Consider the following 15,809-nt stretch of genomic DNA (forward strand, 5'->3'; position numbering starts at 1 on the left):
AGTATAAAATATCTAAAATGAAAAATTCACTGGATAGGCTTAATCAGAGTTTGGAGATGGTTTAGTTTTACATAAGTAAACTTCAAGACAGAATTGTACAAGACCAAATTTGAAGAAAGAAATAAAAAAATTTAAAAGAACAGTGCCGCAGTGGCCTGAAGGACAGCTAACATACTTGTAACTGGAGTTGCAAAGAAAGAAAATATAGAATGGGGTAGACAAAATATCAAAAAGAGGGCAGACATTCTCCTAAATTTGGTGAGAAATACAAATTTAGAAATACAAATTTACAGGTTCAAGATCAGTGAGCCTCAAAGTGGATAAATGCAGAGAAAATCACTGCTAGGCACATCATAGTCAAATTGATGAAAACTAAAGATAAAGAGAAAATCTTGAATGCAGCCAGAGAAAAAGACTGGTGAGAATGAGGGGAAAATGATACAAGTAACGGCTGACTTCTCATTAGGGCCAATGGTGGCCAGCGACAATGGAACTACATCTTTCAAAAAAAAGAAAAACCAGCAACCCTGAATTCTTTATCCATTAAATTAGATGACATTCCTTCAAAGACCTAATTTACCAACACTGACACTAGAAGGCATAGAAAATTTGAATAGCTGCATGTATATTAAAGAAATTGAATTTGTTATAAAAAACGTTCCCACAAAGAATATTCCAGGCCCAGATGATTTCATTATTCAATTTTGTCAAATATCAAGAAATAAAATAATGCCAGTCTTACACAAACTTTTGTAGAAAATCGAGGAGGACAGAACAATTAGACTCATTTTATGAGGCCAACATGATCCTGATACCAAGCCTGACAAAGATGTTAAAACAAATGACAATTAGAGACCAACATCCTCATGAACACAGATGCAAAAACACTTTTTTAAAATTAGAAATTCAAATCCAATAGTACATAGAAAGACTATGTCAGAAACTAGTGAGGTTTATCCCAGGAATGCAAGGTTGGTTTAACATTAAAAAAACAACAACAGCTCAATCCAGCATATTGAAGGAGAAAAGGAAAATTAAGGTCCATCTTCACAGATACAGAAAATGCATTTTACAACACTCAACATCCATTTATGATAAAAATCCCCACAAAGTAGCAACGAGGAAACTTCCTCAGGCTGATAAAGGTTATCTATGGAGTACTTGCAGTTAGCTGCACTGAAATATTGAGTGTTTTTCCCCTGATGGAAATATGCAAGAATTATGCAAGGGTGTGTGTCCTCACCATTCCATATATGTTGTACCGTTGGTTCTAGCTGGGATCATAAGGCAGTCAGACATGAAAGTCATGAAGTTTGGAAATAAAGACATAAAACTGTCTTTATTTACAGCCATTGTCGTTGTTTCCATGGGACACCCTTAAGGAATCAACCACAAGAAACTACTCTAGATATAATAAGTGAATTTAGAAGTTCACAGAGTACAAAGTCAACATACACAATCATTACATTTTTACACACAGTGGCAAATACTTGGAAAAATCAAATTAAAAACTCTTATTAAAATAGCATCAAAAATATAAAATATTTCTTATTGCTATTATTTTTATAATTACAAAAATTTATGAATAAATAAAAATTAAATAATTTATAAAAGTTATTATTTATATAATAAATACAACCAAGTATATTAAACCTCTCTGCTAAAAACCATAAAACACTGCAGAGAGAAATTGAAGGAGATGTAAGTAAATGCAGAGATAACCCTGTTCCTGGAGTGTAAGACAGTATTGTTGAAATGTTCTTTCCATTGCCAATTGCCAATTGATTATTCCCAAACAAATTGCTGAGTCATTTTATAGAAACTTACTCTTAATACTGAGATGCATGTGAAAGTGCAAAGAATGACACATAGCCCAAGAATCTTGGAGAATAACAAAGTTGGACAATGCTACCTAATTTCTAGACTAACTGTGCAGGTCCAGCACTTGAAAGAGTGGGAAATTGGTATTAGTGTAGATATGTAGCTCCATGGGGCTGAACAGAAGGCTCAGCTTACACGTGCATGTGGCAATTGCTTAATTTAAAATAGAGGTGAACTTCAGATGACATAAAATTGACCATTTTCCAGGTGACACAATGTTGTGAAGCCAATGGTTAACTGATTTTTTTTACCAGGTTGCTGAGGCAATGTAATCAGGAAAAGAAAATCTTTTCAACAAATAACTGAAACAAGTATATAAACGGAGAAAAAAGTTGAACTTCCGACTTTAACTTACACCACACACACAGATTAGAAACGGATCATAGGCCAATGTATAAAAGCTGAAACTATAAAACTTATCAGAGAAAACATAGGAGATGGTTTTTCTAGAAAAGACACAAAAAGCAATACACAGCAAAGGAAACATTGGTGAATCAGACTTCATTAAAATTATAAACATTTGCTCATGCAAAGACCCTGTTAAGGAAATAAAATTCAATCCACAGACTGGGAGAAAAGATCACAGTACATTTATCTAACACAGGACTTTTATCCTAAATATATAAAGGCCCCTACTAATCAATAACAAAAATAAATACCACTAGAAATCGCTAGACACCTTCAGTCATCAGGGATGTGACCTCACATCTCTCACCCGCTCGGTGGCAGCGGTGGAGAATCACTGATGACGAGGCTGTGGATCACCTGGAACTCTCGCCCTGTGGGGGGCTTGTAAACTTGCAAAGCTACTTTGGAAAACCGTTTGGCTGTTTCTTATAAAGTTGAATACCTATCTGCCTGATGGCTCAGAGATCTCACTTCCAGATATTTACACAAGAGAAAGGAAAAGGAGTTCCCAGAGGGAGGCTTGTGAAAGGGTGTTCCAGCAGCTTCCTTGATAACAGCCAACAGCTGAATGACAGCTTGAATACCCACCCAGCGGGGCACTCCTGGGCCCTGAAGGATGCTGACAACATGGAAGGGCCTCGGGGCTTTGTTAAGGGAGAAGCCAGGCACAGAACAATGCCCCCTGTGTGATTCTATTTAGGTGCAGTCCAAGAAGAGGTGATGCTGACGAATGGTGACAGAAATCAAAACAGAGGCTGCCTGCAGGATGGGCCTGGTAGGGGGCAGGAGAGAGCACGTTTTGTGTCTCCACTGTGGGGTGACTGTGGGGTGCACCCAGTTATCAAGACTCACCCGGCTGTGCACTGAGCTCATGTGCATTCTGCCCCACGTGGAAGTTGCTTCCAGAAGAGTGGTGACAATGACGCCATCTGTATATGTGTAGTGTCCTGTAACTTGACCTGGCCTCCCAATGACAGAATGAGGGCACTTGTCCCGTGGACATGGCACATAAACTTTCTCTTTGGCATGAGCTTCAGTTGCTGCTGCGTCTGGATTCGCCGTGGTGGGCGTCACCGGTGCCAGGAAAGCTCTGGTGGCCGAGAGGGGCCGCCTCTGCTAAGTCCGGAGGGCCCGGCTCCCTGCTGTCCCCCCCTCACGTTTGTGGTGCCGAGACCACCTGGCTGCCTCTCTCTTCATGGCAGCCTTGAAGGCGCCCGAGTGAAGGGTCCCTGTCCTTCCCGTGGCCCTGACTTATGAGGCAGGAGTTGCACCATGGGGGGTCACACCTTGCAGTGGACCAGAGAAGGTGTCTGGAGACAAGCCCCGAGGCAGGCTTTGATCTGACGTGAGGAGGACCGCCCTGCCAAAGCACCCCTCTGAGAGACAGAGCTCCAGGCTGCCTGGTCCCCCTGCCCAGGCGTGGCCGGCACTATCTGCCAGTGGGATTGGTGCCCCCAGTGTGGGCCTTGGAGGGGTGCCCTGAGCCTCACCTGGCGGGCTCGGCTGGGGCCAGCCTGGGGATGCTCTGGGCAGGGGAGTGGCAGCCAAGGGTCCTCTGAGACCTCAGCCAGGGTCGTCAGGGCACCTGACGGGGACTACGGGGCCTGCAGGGTGGCACCCCCAGCTCGCCCAGACGGGCAGGAGCTTGCTCACTCCTGGGTAGCCATGGGGAGGGCTGCTGGGCGTCTTCCCCTGGGGCTTTCTGAGGTTTCCAGCAGGCTTCCTGTCGTTGCCGAGCACCAGCACCACTGGGGCAGCTGCAGAAGGACATGGCTGGCCCCAGGCAGGCCGCCACAGCCATTACCCAAGCCGCACCGCTGCCCCTCACCCTGCTCGGTCCTTGCACGTGCTGCCCTCGCCCCCCAGTTCCCATTTTCATGCTATGTTCACTTCTACTCAGGCCTGGGGAGGGAGCGTCATCTCTCCCAGCAGGAGGGCCTGGGTTGAGTGGGAGGTTAAGCCCGATTCCAGACCCTCTGACACCAGGAGGGGCTCCTGGGGGTCTCCTGGCCATGGAGAGCTGGAGCAGAGACCCCCTGGAAAGACTGACCCTGCCCTGGCAGCCTGGAGAGTACCCCTCGAGGTCAGCAGGCGATGCTGCCTGAAGAAGTGAGGACCCTCCACAGGCTCATGAGAAACGTCCCGGGATGCCTGGGCCTTTCTGGAGGTGTTGACTCAGGCGCCTGGGCCCCCCAGAGGGGTGGTGGTGGGGCCGCTGGTGGCTCCCCGATGCCCCGCGCCCACGCACCGGTTTCAGCTGGGACTGTGCGGGTGGGGCCGGGTCCACGGGCACAGGGCCGCCTCTGTGGCAGCCTGTGGGCAGCAGAGATAAGTCACATCGGCTGCGCCTGTTGTCAGAGGGTAAAAATAGATCGTGCGTCCGTTTCCCAGAAGGGCCTGGCGTGGCCCCAGGCCAGGCTGCCGGCTGCCCGTGGCCTTGAAGGGGACGCTGCTAGCAGTGTGGTCGGGAGCACGAGGTGGGCCCTCCGTCTGCCTCGCTGGCTGGGACACTGTCATCTGGCAGAAGCGTGGCTTGGCGGGGGGCGTTAGACACGTCCCCAATGTCCTCCGTCGGGGGCTCAGGATGAGGGGCTGTGGGGAACCCCCCCCCACCTCCACGGGGCCTTGCAGACAGGGCTCTTTCTAAGGGCCGGGCTGTGGCCCAGGACCGGAGCCCAGAGCAGGGGCCGTGTGCTGGGGCCCAGGGCCTGGGCTTGCCTGGCTGACCCTGACCAGCACTCAGGCAGGGCTGTCCAGGAGAGCCTGGGCACAAGCTGGGCTGTGGGAGCCCTTGGCTACTGAACAAGGCAGGTGTCCCCTCCCAAGGCCGGCCTGGCACCCCTGCTGTCCTGGCTCAGCCCCGGTCACTTGCCTGTACGGGCCCAGGACACTCGGGGTGCCCCGCTGCTGGCCTTCTCCCTCCTCCAGGCCTCTCCACACAGATGCTGCAGGCTCACCTGGCTCTGCTTAGTCCCCAGGACCTGCACCCAGCTCCACCCAGGACCCTGAACGTCCATAGCTGCTGCCCCCGACTTGGCCCCATGAAGGCAGCCAAGGGGTCGGAAGGGGCCAGACAGGCCCAGGTCTCAGAGGCGCCAGCTCCCCAGCAGGCTGTCCCCAGCTCACCAAAGCCAGGAGGTTCTGGGGGGTTCTCCTTGGCAGACCACAGCTGGGAGTGCTCGGGCCGGACCCAGGAGGTACCCATTGAGGAGCCACCTGCTGTGGCTGGTGAAGGGCCTGGCCCCAGGCCCAGAGCACCCAGTGGGCACACTCTGCCCTCTACAGGCCGCAGGGAGCCCCAAGGGTTTCTGGGATCCCCTGCTGAAGGAGCGAAGCAGGTAGGTGGACTGCAGTGCCAGGTGCTCACCATCTATCTTGGGGGCTGGGGCCAGCCTGGCCGTGTGGCAGGAGAGCATGTGGTGGGACAGGCCTGCATGGCCATTACCAGTCTTGCTGGCCTGGGGATGGGGGCTCCCAGCCCAGTCCCCTCCCACAGTGTGTCCTGTCTCCAGTGTGAGAGATCCGCAGGCGCCCTGACACGCTCATTCACCGAGCACAGATAGCACCCTACTGTGCGCTCAGACGCACGGCAGGACGCGGCACAGGCCTGAGCTGTGGGGGCAGCCAGAGGCAGGTTTGGGGCCTTGAGAGGTTTGTTGTCAGCTTCGTGGGCCAGCCAACAGCAGGCGTGGTCTTGAAGGGCCAGGACTCACACACGGCCATGACGCAAGTCATGAGAAGAGACGTGTAAGCGGGGGTGTCTGTGTGTCGGGGACAAGGGTTCCAAGAGGCTGCGGTCGGCCCTAGTCCCACAGTTCAGAGGGAGATGTCACCATGTGGTGGGGTTATCCTGAAGGCTTCCTGGAAGAGGTGGGCCTGGGAGGAAGAGCTGAGATGGGCATCTGACCACAGGGCACCGAGGATTTTCAGTCCCTGGGGTTCTGATTCATCAGAGCGATTCGTCTGATTAGTTGGGGTGGCGCAGGGAATGCCGCTCAGTGAACACCCAGCGGAGTCTGTGGCTGGGGCACTGCGGTGTGGCTCTGCCCAACAGACCAGGCCCAGCAGGGCTCCCTTCCCAGCGGGAAATGGAGGCATTAGCTGGATGGACCAGGCCCTGTGATGGGGCTGGGCCCAATGGGGCTCCAGGGGTCCAGAAAGGAAGTGAGGCAGGGTGCCCCAGGTCTCCCTCAACCTGCCTGCCAGTGGGGGCTGCTAATGTGCTTTCCTCCTTGGGCAGGACTGGCCCCAGATGCCGCGGGCCAGGCCTGTAAAGACAGCGGCCAGCTGGTGGCCAGCCTGGAGGGGCAGGTGTGCAGGAAGGGGCTCCCTCCCCACTTCCCCAGGTCTCCTTCAAGGAGTGTGGCCCCTGCAGCAGGATGTCAGCTCTCTGACCTGCGGGGCCTGAGCAGGAAGCAGCCAGGCCCAGGTTGACCCCCAGCCTAACCAGCTGGGGTGACCAGCGCCAGGGTGTGGGGGGACACTGGCCCACTGCCGTCCCTCCAGCACCTGAGTTCCGTCCAGACGTCCACAGATGGGATGGAGGGGTGAGGGCTGCACCAGGGCCTCCCTGGCTGGGGGGTGATCATGGGGTGCCAGCTGACCAGATGGTGGGCCTCCAGCGGGACTTGGGTGGAGGGGCACGACAGACTGGCTCCCGTCGGTGAGGAAGGGATTCCACTCCGCCATCAGCCGCCCTCTGGGCAGGGCTGGCTTGGGCTGCGCCACTCCCCAGGCCGGCCTTGACAGCTTTCTCCGGATTCTCAGATTCTTTGGGCAACTCCCCTCAGGAGAGGCTGGGGAGCGGGGAGTGGGGCTGCTGGGAGGGGTGTGGAGTCAACACCAGGCAGGGGCCCAGACAGGAGGTGGGGCCCCAGGCTGGGCCGGGAGCTGAGGTCACACTCAGTCACCCCAACAGGCCCACTCAGCTGGGCTGAGGGGTGAGCAAGGCAAGCAGGGATCCGAGTGCAAAGTGGGGGCACCCAGGTGCCAGGCTCCATGGGCACAGGGCCCATTGCCCCCCACAGCTCTGGCCGGGTCAACCCAGCCCCCGGTGGAGGTGTGCGGGCCTGGGAGCGCTGTGTGTCCCCCAGGATGCTGCTTGTCTGCCATCGCTCCCGGGAATGGGGGCTCTTGTGAATCAGACCCCCAGGGACTGCAAACCCTCTGGCTTCCCCCACCCCCAATCTGCTCTTGTCCCAGTTACTCTTGCAGCGCATTTTGGAGGTGGATGTAAAGAAAATTCTGATCTTTTAAAATAGATTTCACAGGGGAGGTGGAGGAGGGTAAGGGAAGGGATGAATTCATCATGTGTTTGCTTTCAAAATAGGGCGGCCTGAGCCCCGGTGTTCGCGGATGGCCGGCCATACCTCCATGTCCCCCTGCAGTCCTGGGACAGCCATCTATCCTTGGCTCCTTCCAGGCTCTTTGGCTTCAAACCCAGGGGCCGCGGGGTCCAATGACGTCTGTGGTTGTGTGTGTGGCTGGGAGGCGGGTGAGCCCCGGGCCCGAGTCAGCCGGGACTGTGTGAGCTCACACGCAGGGAACAGGATGCAGGCAGACGCTCATGGGTGTGGCTGGAGACGACCAGCACGGTCCGCTCCGCATGTGGGGCGGCTCTGTGCCCGTCGGCAGGTGGCAGACCCACTGAGGCCAGGCTGGGCTGAGCGGCCCTTGCACGTGTCTGGAACTCCCGTGGGCCCCAAAGAATCTCCTGATGCAGATATCCAAGGAGAACTGTGACCCCAGTTCACAGCCGCATTGCTTCACGAAGTCTCTTGGGGGCCAGCAGCCAGTCAGGCCAGAGCAAGGTGGGTGGCTCCTTTTGGGGAGGCCCTTTTCAGCAGGGGGGCCCCCTCCTGGGGGTGCCACCACCTGCTGTGCTCTCCAAGCCATGACCTGCTCCCTATGTCACCAGGGCCACACTGTGGGCATTGTAAGGCCCAGTCCCCCTGCAGACCAGGCCCCGGCAGAGGGAGCTTCTGGGACCCCAGAGGAGTAGCTCCTTGGACCACTTTGCTCTGTCTAGGAGGCAGGGAGCCAGCTACCCACATCTAGCACCTATGAGAGGCCGTTGTTGAGTGGTTAGGCATCTTTTGTGTCCCAGTGACAGACACCTTTCTCAAAACTTGCTCAAAAAAATGGGATGATTGATTGGGTCATAGAATTGGAAAATGTGAGGGGCAATCAAGCTTCAGGCATAGCTGGATCCAGGAGGTTAGACAAGGTTATCAGAGCTCCCTCCCCTGCTCCGCTTTCCCTTTTGCAGCGTTTTCCCAGGCAGACTATCTCTCCAGGCGGCAGAGATGGGCGTAGAAAGCTCCAGGTGTAGAGCTACCCTCAATAAGCTAAATCGGCTGCAGGACGCAGGTGGCAGCCTGGGTGTTGTGCCTGCTGCCACATTCACAGTCCCTCCGGCACCATGGGCCTTCGGGGAGGCCCAGTGTGGGAGGAAATTCGGGGAATGAAGGGTGGGTGTGTGGAGACCCCATGTGGCCATTCCATGCGGCCTTTCTAGGGGTGGCTGGTGAGGGCTCCCTTGAAGAAATATTTATAAAGATAAAAGCCTTGCTCCGAGGCAGTTTGCACTCGAAGCAGAGGCTGTCGCTGCCAGGACTTGTGTCTCAGAAAGTCCCAGTAAACTTCAAAGGGGCCTGTCCACCTCACCAGCTTTGATCTCAGAAGGGACTTGCTAAGATTCAGGATCAAAACGAGCATGCAGGATCCCAGGTATTGACAGGAATGTGTCTCTGGGCAGAAATCAGGGCTTTTCCTTCACAGGCTGCAGAAGGTAGGCTCTAAGGAGAATTAAGTGTCCTTAAAAGCACTTTACTTTTTTATCAAGTTAGAAACACAGCCACAAAACCTGCTCCTGTCTTGTGAATCTGGCAGCTGTAAGGATGGAGTGGAGCACTGCCATGGAGCCAGGCTGAGGTTCAGTGACACAGGGACCATGTCAGGGTGGCACTGATCCAGGGCATTGGGACTATGGGTGCTGAGTTCCAACCCAGCTAAGCTGCTGTGTGTGGTTAAGTGAGTTGCTGCCCCTCTCTGGGCCCCAGTTTGAGCTTCTGTATTAGCAGTCACTATTTTCCCCTCTTATTGCATAGTGACATCCTTTGCTGCAATGTTTCAGGCCAGGTGGTCCCTGCAGGTCCTTCCAGTTCAATGCTTCATGGTTCTAAGCTCCAGGCAGAAGATGCTGTGTTGAAACTCTTGGATCAAATGAAATACACACTTCATAATCATTTCTAAAAGACAACCTTTCAAATTCCAGGCTCCAGTCTGAGAGCAGAGAAGAGAGAGTGGTTCTTACATGGATCTAAACCAGGCATGAGCTCCAGAGAGGACAGCGAGGCCAGGATGCCTGGTGGTAGTGGCCTCAGCTGGTGGTCACCAGGTGGGGGAGGGGGACAGAGTGCCCGGTGGTTCCTTCCAGGAGCTTGACCATGAGGACTGGAGGGAGAGGCCGGTGGGGGGGTGAAGACAGCGGGCGGGATGGTGCTGAGAAAGGCTGCCTGGGGTACCTGCAGTGCCGGGGGCGCAGGGCTGGGGACGAGGGCTCAGTGGGCGCTGGCTGGGAGGACAGGCCCTCCTCTGCTGCCTGGGCTGGTGAGCAGGTGCCACTGGGCCTTGATTTTCTCGGTGGGGAGGGAGTCAGGCTGAGGCTCTGCAGGGGAGGTGGTAGGGTTTCTGGGCACTGCCCAGGGCTTGGCCCTGTGGATCGTTGGCCTGCAGGGCAGTGACCCCGGCAGCCTGCTCCACGGCCAGCTGGCATGTGTGGGCGAACAGGGCGAGGGGCCTGGGGATGAAGAGCCACACCCCTTGTAAACTGGGTCTGAGGGGCGGGCCTGTCCTGGCACCCCTGACTGCTTGGTGGCATCTGAGGACAGTGCAGGGACCCTGGCTGCGGGGGATCCTTGCGACTCGGGCTCTCAGGCACTGGGGCTCACCTCTGGGTTCTCCCCAAACACACCTGATTCTCCTCCTCAAAGTCAAACTTGACCTTCTCAAGGTCATGAGCCTAGTTAACAGGCAAGAATCTCTCAGCTGGGGTATCCGAAATTGGGCCCTCCTCCCAAAACAGGGACGGCTGGCCTCCCGAGAAGTGCTCAGGTGGGGGACATTCCGTGTCCCACCCCCGGATGGGGAGGTGAGTGTCCACGTGCCTGTTTCAGAGCCGCTGTGATGGGCCCTGGGCTTGACAGCTGGAGATCAGAGGAAGGCTCACCAGAGTGACGACACAAGGCTGGAACGGAGGAAATCAGGTCTCCCCCTCAGTGGTGGGCCAAGCCTGGTAATCACTGTGAGACAATGAGAGGAGCCGACCTCATCAGGAGGAGCCCGGTTGGGACCGAAGATTCAATCAGACGGCAGGCGGCAGGCGGGGCGATGGGGGAAGCAGGCCCCAGCCCACTGCCTCCCATCAGGGACGGAGAGCGCTCAAAGGGCTCTGAATTAAAATCAATTCCTGTTTAATCTTCGGCTAATTGGGTTTGCGATCTCTTTCAGTTTGGATAGAGGTACAGTGAAGAGAGGGTATCTTGGTTTGAGACCCGGAAGGACCCTTGGAACTGACCTTGTCCTGCCCCCCAGGGTGAGGGGGGGCCTGTGCCTCACCTGGTGAGGCACAGGTCACCTCTGCCAGTGGGAGCTGGGGCGCTTTGTGCACTGAAGAGCCCCCGATACAATGCACAGCCTCTACTCCCGACCAGCTGGTTCACCTGTTGTGACTCTGCTTGGGTCCCAGCACCCAGGGAGCCCTGGAATCCACAGGTTGGGATGCCTGCTCAGGGAGGCACCACTCCGGGCATCCCTGACAGAGGCTCATGGATGGGTAAGCAGAGGCTCAGAGAAGGGCAGTGACTTGTAGCAGGCCACACAGCTTAGTGTCTCCCACGTCATTATCCCTGGTACCTATGCATGTGACTTTATTTGGTGTTTGCAGATGCAATAAGGATCTCAGGATGTGATCACCCTGGATTGGGGCGGGCCCTAAATCAATGACAGACGTCTTTATAAGGAGAGGAAGGTTTACACGGAGACAGGAGAGTGGCCATGTGACAATGCAGGTGGAGACTGGAGTGAGGCTGTCACAAGCCCAGGGAACCGGGAGGCACCAGGAGCTGGAGGAAGCAGGAAGGGGCCCCCCAAGCCTCCGGAGTGATCAGGGCCCTACCTACACCTTAATCCCAGACTTCTGGAATCCAGAGCTGTTTAATGCACCCAGGTTGTGATCATTTGCGACGGGAGCCCCAGGCCCTAAAACAGGCCATGTGTCCATGGCTTCCATGGAGACGGCCATGTCCTGGGGCTCTGATGGTTCCAAACAGGCTTTCTAATACTGGAGACTTCCGGCGTCATTGATGACAGAGGGATCTGGGCTGGGCCTTTGGGTTGGCGGACCCCCAGCAGACCCCCATCCTGCAGCTGTGACCTGGGGGTTCCGGACCTCGCCTCTGACCACTGCCTGCTGCTCATCCATTTGTGCACCCTCCTGGCTTTGAGCCCAGAGGCCCAGAATTTTTCCCCTGGAGCAGGTTACAGAGCCCAGACCTCAGCATGCAATCCATGCAGGCCTGGGGCTTGGGTGGGGGTGGCTCTGTGGGGTCCTCGGGGTGGTTCTGGCCACAGCACTGCGGAACCAGAGGGGCAGAGGGCGCTTCATGGACAGACCTTCCCTCCACACAGGCTTCATCAGACGAGGGATGTTCGGGAAAACGGCTCGTGTGCCCAGGTCTCACCCAGGCCCTGCGAGCGCTCTGACCCCACGCAGGCGGCCTGGGGCCTCTGCAGGCAACGAGCTGCTAAAGGACAGAGGCCTGGGCTGCCCCTGGCACATTCCTGTGCACGGATGTGGGCCGGGACCCTGCTGGCCGAGGGGCCACGCAGGGGCCACGCTCCGAGGCTGGCCCAGCTGTGCACGTTCAGCCCCTCTGAGCCTCACTGGGGCCAGTCAGAGCTGCACCCCTCACCTCGGCGGCCCTTGACCCCAGCCTTCTTGGGGTGTTTTGATTTCCCAGGTGCTCTGGACAGGGAAGTGGGAACTAGCACCCACTTGAGTCATTGACTCATCCAAGTGTTGTTTGCTGCTAATTATAATTAAATCTTTGATGAGCTGTATTTCTTATCTTCTTAATTAAATCAATTATGATTAATGGAGCGGCCCGCACCTAACCCTGACCCGTCTCCTCGAATGTTCTATGAAGCCCAAGCCCAGTCTGGGGTGGGTCTCGGCTGAGCAGGCAGTCAGGGGCCAGTCAACTGAGACCTGCTGGCACTGCAGCCCCCAGAGCCCTCCACCCTGGGGGCGCGGTGGGGGGAGAGAGGACAGCCGCCTCTTTCTCTGCACTTAACTCGGCTGCTCTTTAAACCACGAGGAAGAATGTGAGTGGGAGGGAGTCAGGCAGGAAGGGAGGCTGGGGGTCTCCCCCAGGACCCTGTGGACCTGGTCCCAGCAGTACTGAGAGGCGGGGCACCACGGTCCCCCCGAACCACAAGGCTTCAGTTTACGAATGCTCCCCCCGCAGGGTCACCACATCCCCTCCCAGCCTGGGCACGGCATCCTATCGTCTGGGGGCTGAGTGGCCAGGCGCGCCCATGACAGGGGCTTGCTCACACTGGTGCTGAGTCAGCCCAGCAGGACCACGGCCCCCGGCCTGCTGGCCAGGCCGCCCACTTTGCCCTGGACCCAGGCACTTGGGGGAGGCTGAAGGGCTGGCTCTTCTGGGATCCAGGCCGTGAGGGGGACCAGCCGAGTCCCCTGGCTTCCTTCTGTGTGAGGGCCGCTCTCTAGGGGGGCCAGGCCACCCGGCACAGACGGCAGAGCTCCCCGAGGCCTGGGACTCGAGACCTGGGACTCTGATCTCCTGGGTGACCCAGAGCTGGCCTGGAGTGGGTCATGGACTTGGGCTGGGGGACCTTCCTCCATGGCCCAGGACTTTTGTCGAGAGCCCAGAGGCGCCCAGCATTGCAGGCTGTACCTTGGTGCCTGAGGACATTTTTGGGGACTCCCCAGGCCTGGTGCCTCTTCTCCGCGAGCCACTCGGCCTCAGGGGTGAGGGCTCCACCCTCTGGGTTCTCTGTGGGCTGGCGTAGGGAGGTGGCTGTATCTGACTGGCCGGCCCAGTGGCGGTGGGAGGGCGGGGCAGGACACCTGACAGGTGGACCCAGTGGTCCCGCAGAGGCGATGGGCAGGTCCTCAAGGCAGCTCTGTGGGCCCCCCAGCCAGAGCAACCTGGTACAGTCCCTTCACTATGGAAGAGCTTCCCCCGGGGGTCAGCCAGGCTGGGGCAGAACTCTGGCTGTTGTGCCAGGAACTGCCCTAGGCCCTGAAGGCAGAATCTGGGATCGCCTCCAGAGAAACTCCCACGGATCCGCAGGCGGGGTGGGGGGCCCGGGGAGGGGAGCCGGGCAGCTGGTGAGGGGCTGAGCGGAAACAAGAACCCCTTATCCTTCTGGGCAGGGCCCTGCTTGGCTCTGTCCCAGCTCAGACCAAATGGCAGACAGGGAAGCATTCAGTTGGGAGCCATGGCCCCAGCTCCCTCCCCGACCTGGGAGGAGCATAACGCCTCTCCCAGGAAGGCTCACAGGTGGGGCCAGCAGGTCAAACAAGCCAGGGTGGGGGCCTGGGCAGCCTTTCCCCGGGAGGGACCTCCCCGGGCTGTGCCCGTAGACGGAGGGGCCATGCACCCGGGGGGCCACACGAGTGCACACAGGGACTGCAGCAGGGGTGGCCTCCGTGCAGGAGGGTCTCAGCAGACCCAACCATCGGGCTCAGAAAAGATGCCATGGTTATAAAGAAGGCAACTGGAGTGCGGCGGGGCAACTGGAAAGGGGGCCTGTGCCACAGAGGGGGCAGTGCCAGCAGGGTTGGCAGACAGGCTCTGAGATGTCCCCTTGCAGGCACCCACTGGGAAATCCCCTCCCCTTGAGTGGCAGGCCTGACACTGGCTTCCAACCCAGAGGGCACGCACAGGTGGCAGAAGCCACTCCTGGGGTCTCAGCAGACTGGGGACAGATCTGTGCCGGAGACGCCACATGGCCAGGAGCTGTGGTGGCCTCTAGGTGCGAGGGCTCCTGCCAGAGCCAGCAGGAATCTGGGCCCTCAGTCCTGTGACCAGGAGGGAATGAACTCTGCCGGCCACCCGGGGAGCTGGAGGCCAAGTCTTTCTGGGTCCAGCCTCCAGATGAGGGCTCAGACCGCTGGTGCCTTGCAGTCTCAGGAGCCAGGAGGCTGTGCCAGACTGTGGCCCACAGACGCCGCGAGAGAGTCCGTGTGTGTCCCGCCACACTGAGAAGGGGCGCTTCGCCACGCAGCTGATGACTTCATGTGGCCTTTGGTGTCAGACTGACTCAGGTAGGGCCGGGCTCTGCCCCTGCAGGCTGGGTCTCCCAGACCAGTGCCTAGGGCACAGCCCCAACATCTGGCCTGGGGCGGGAAGGGGCAGAGGAACCCTTTGTGGGGAGCAATGGCAGGCTGCCCTTCATCCAGCTGAGCTCCGGGACCGGTTCCAGTGGGGACACACTGCCTGAACCTGGTGCAACCTGACACATGACCTTCCCTTCAGTGGCGGGAGGTCACCAGTGAGCACAACCACGACCCCATTTACCAGGATAGGGGGGTGCTGGCCTGTCAAATGTGGGGTGGGGGCCCTGGCATTGGCCCTCGAGGCTGAGGCCTTGACATGCACATGAGACCCAGGGGTTGGGGTCCCTGTGCTGGTCTGCCCCCTCTCCAGTCACCCTGCCTCACTCCAGTCATCTTCTTTGTAACCACGGCATGTCCTGCTTGGGGGGATGTGTGTGTGATTAGCACCCGGTCTGCAGGTGGAGTGTGTGTGTGCATGTGCCTGGGGACCCTGCCGCCCTCGGCTGGGAGAGCAGCCAGGCCCCCACCCAGACATGGGGTGAAGGGGTGTTTGCAGCGCCGGGGGCAGGGCAGCACGGGGACCCTGACCCCTGGGTCTCATGTGAGTGTGTGTAGTGTGTGTACTGTATGTGTGTGTGGGGGGGGTGAGGTGTCCATCCTCACTGGTGCCTGTCCAGCCTGCAGCCCTATTGAGGCCAGGCCTTCCCTCCCACTGCCTGTGGGGCTGCGTCCTGACAGGTGGGCAGAGGGACCAACCCTGGAAACCCTGTGACAAGCTAGCACCGGCCACCTGAGCAGCGAGCAGCTGAGTGCTTGGTTCTCAAACAATGCTCCACATCTGTGTGTCCCCCCAGCCACCATAAGCCTTTCCCGCAGGCTGGTGTCCAGTTTCCCAGCAGCACTCCGGGGGTGCAGTTCCCTGGGGCCCGCAGATCTCAGTGGGAGCCTCGGCGGGCTGTGTGCCAGGAGAGTGCATCTTTGGAGAAACAGTACCCTGAAGGTTGCCGCGGACACCTTTGACAGGAGAGGATCCCTGGAGACCAGGCCAGGGGCCACCTCTGCGCAGCCCCTGGACGCTCCACAGGGGTCCTCAAAACCAGCTCCAGGTCCAAGAAGGAACTGCAGCCCAGCCCTTCTCTCTCTGGGCAAG

The 15,809-nt window shown here is 57.2% G+C and overlaps 1 long non-coding RNA gene across 2 annotated transcripts; it reads left to right on the forward strand.

Annotated features, from left to right (window-relative positions):
• Window positions 1-2,378: 2,378 nt before the first annotated feature.
• LOC118970774 (uncharacterized) lies at window positions 2,379-12,401 on the forward strand. 2 transcript variants are annotated; one of them, XR_005058874.2, is made up of 4 exons: window positions 2,379-4,766; window positions 9,566-9,688; window positions 10,467-11,125; window positions 11,237-12,401. It is a non-coding gene; the product is annotated as an uncharacterized lncRNA (long non-coding RNA). The 2 variants fall into 2 exon arrangements; XR_012123200.1 differs by lacking the exon at window positions 2,379-4,766 and adding an exon at window positions 7,759-8,099.
• Window positions 12,402-15,809: the final 3,408 nt, after the last annotated feature.

The sequence above is a fragment of the Manis javanica genome, chromosome 12 (assembly GCF_040802235.1).
Source record: "Manis javanica isolate MJ-LG chromosome 12, MJ_LKY, whole genome shotgun sequence".
Taxonomy (NCBI): domain Eukaryota; kingdom Metazoa; phylum Chordata; class Mammalia; order Pholidota; family Manidae; genus Manis; species Manis javanica.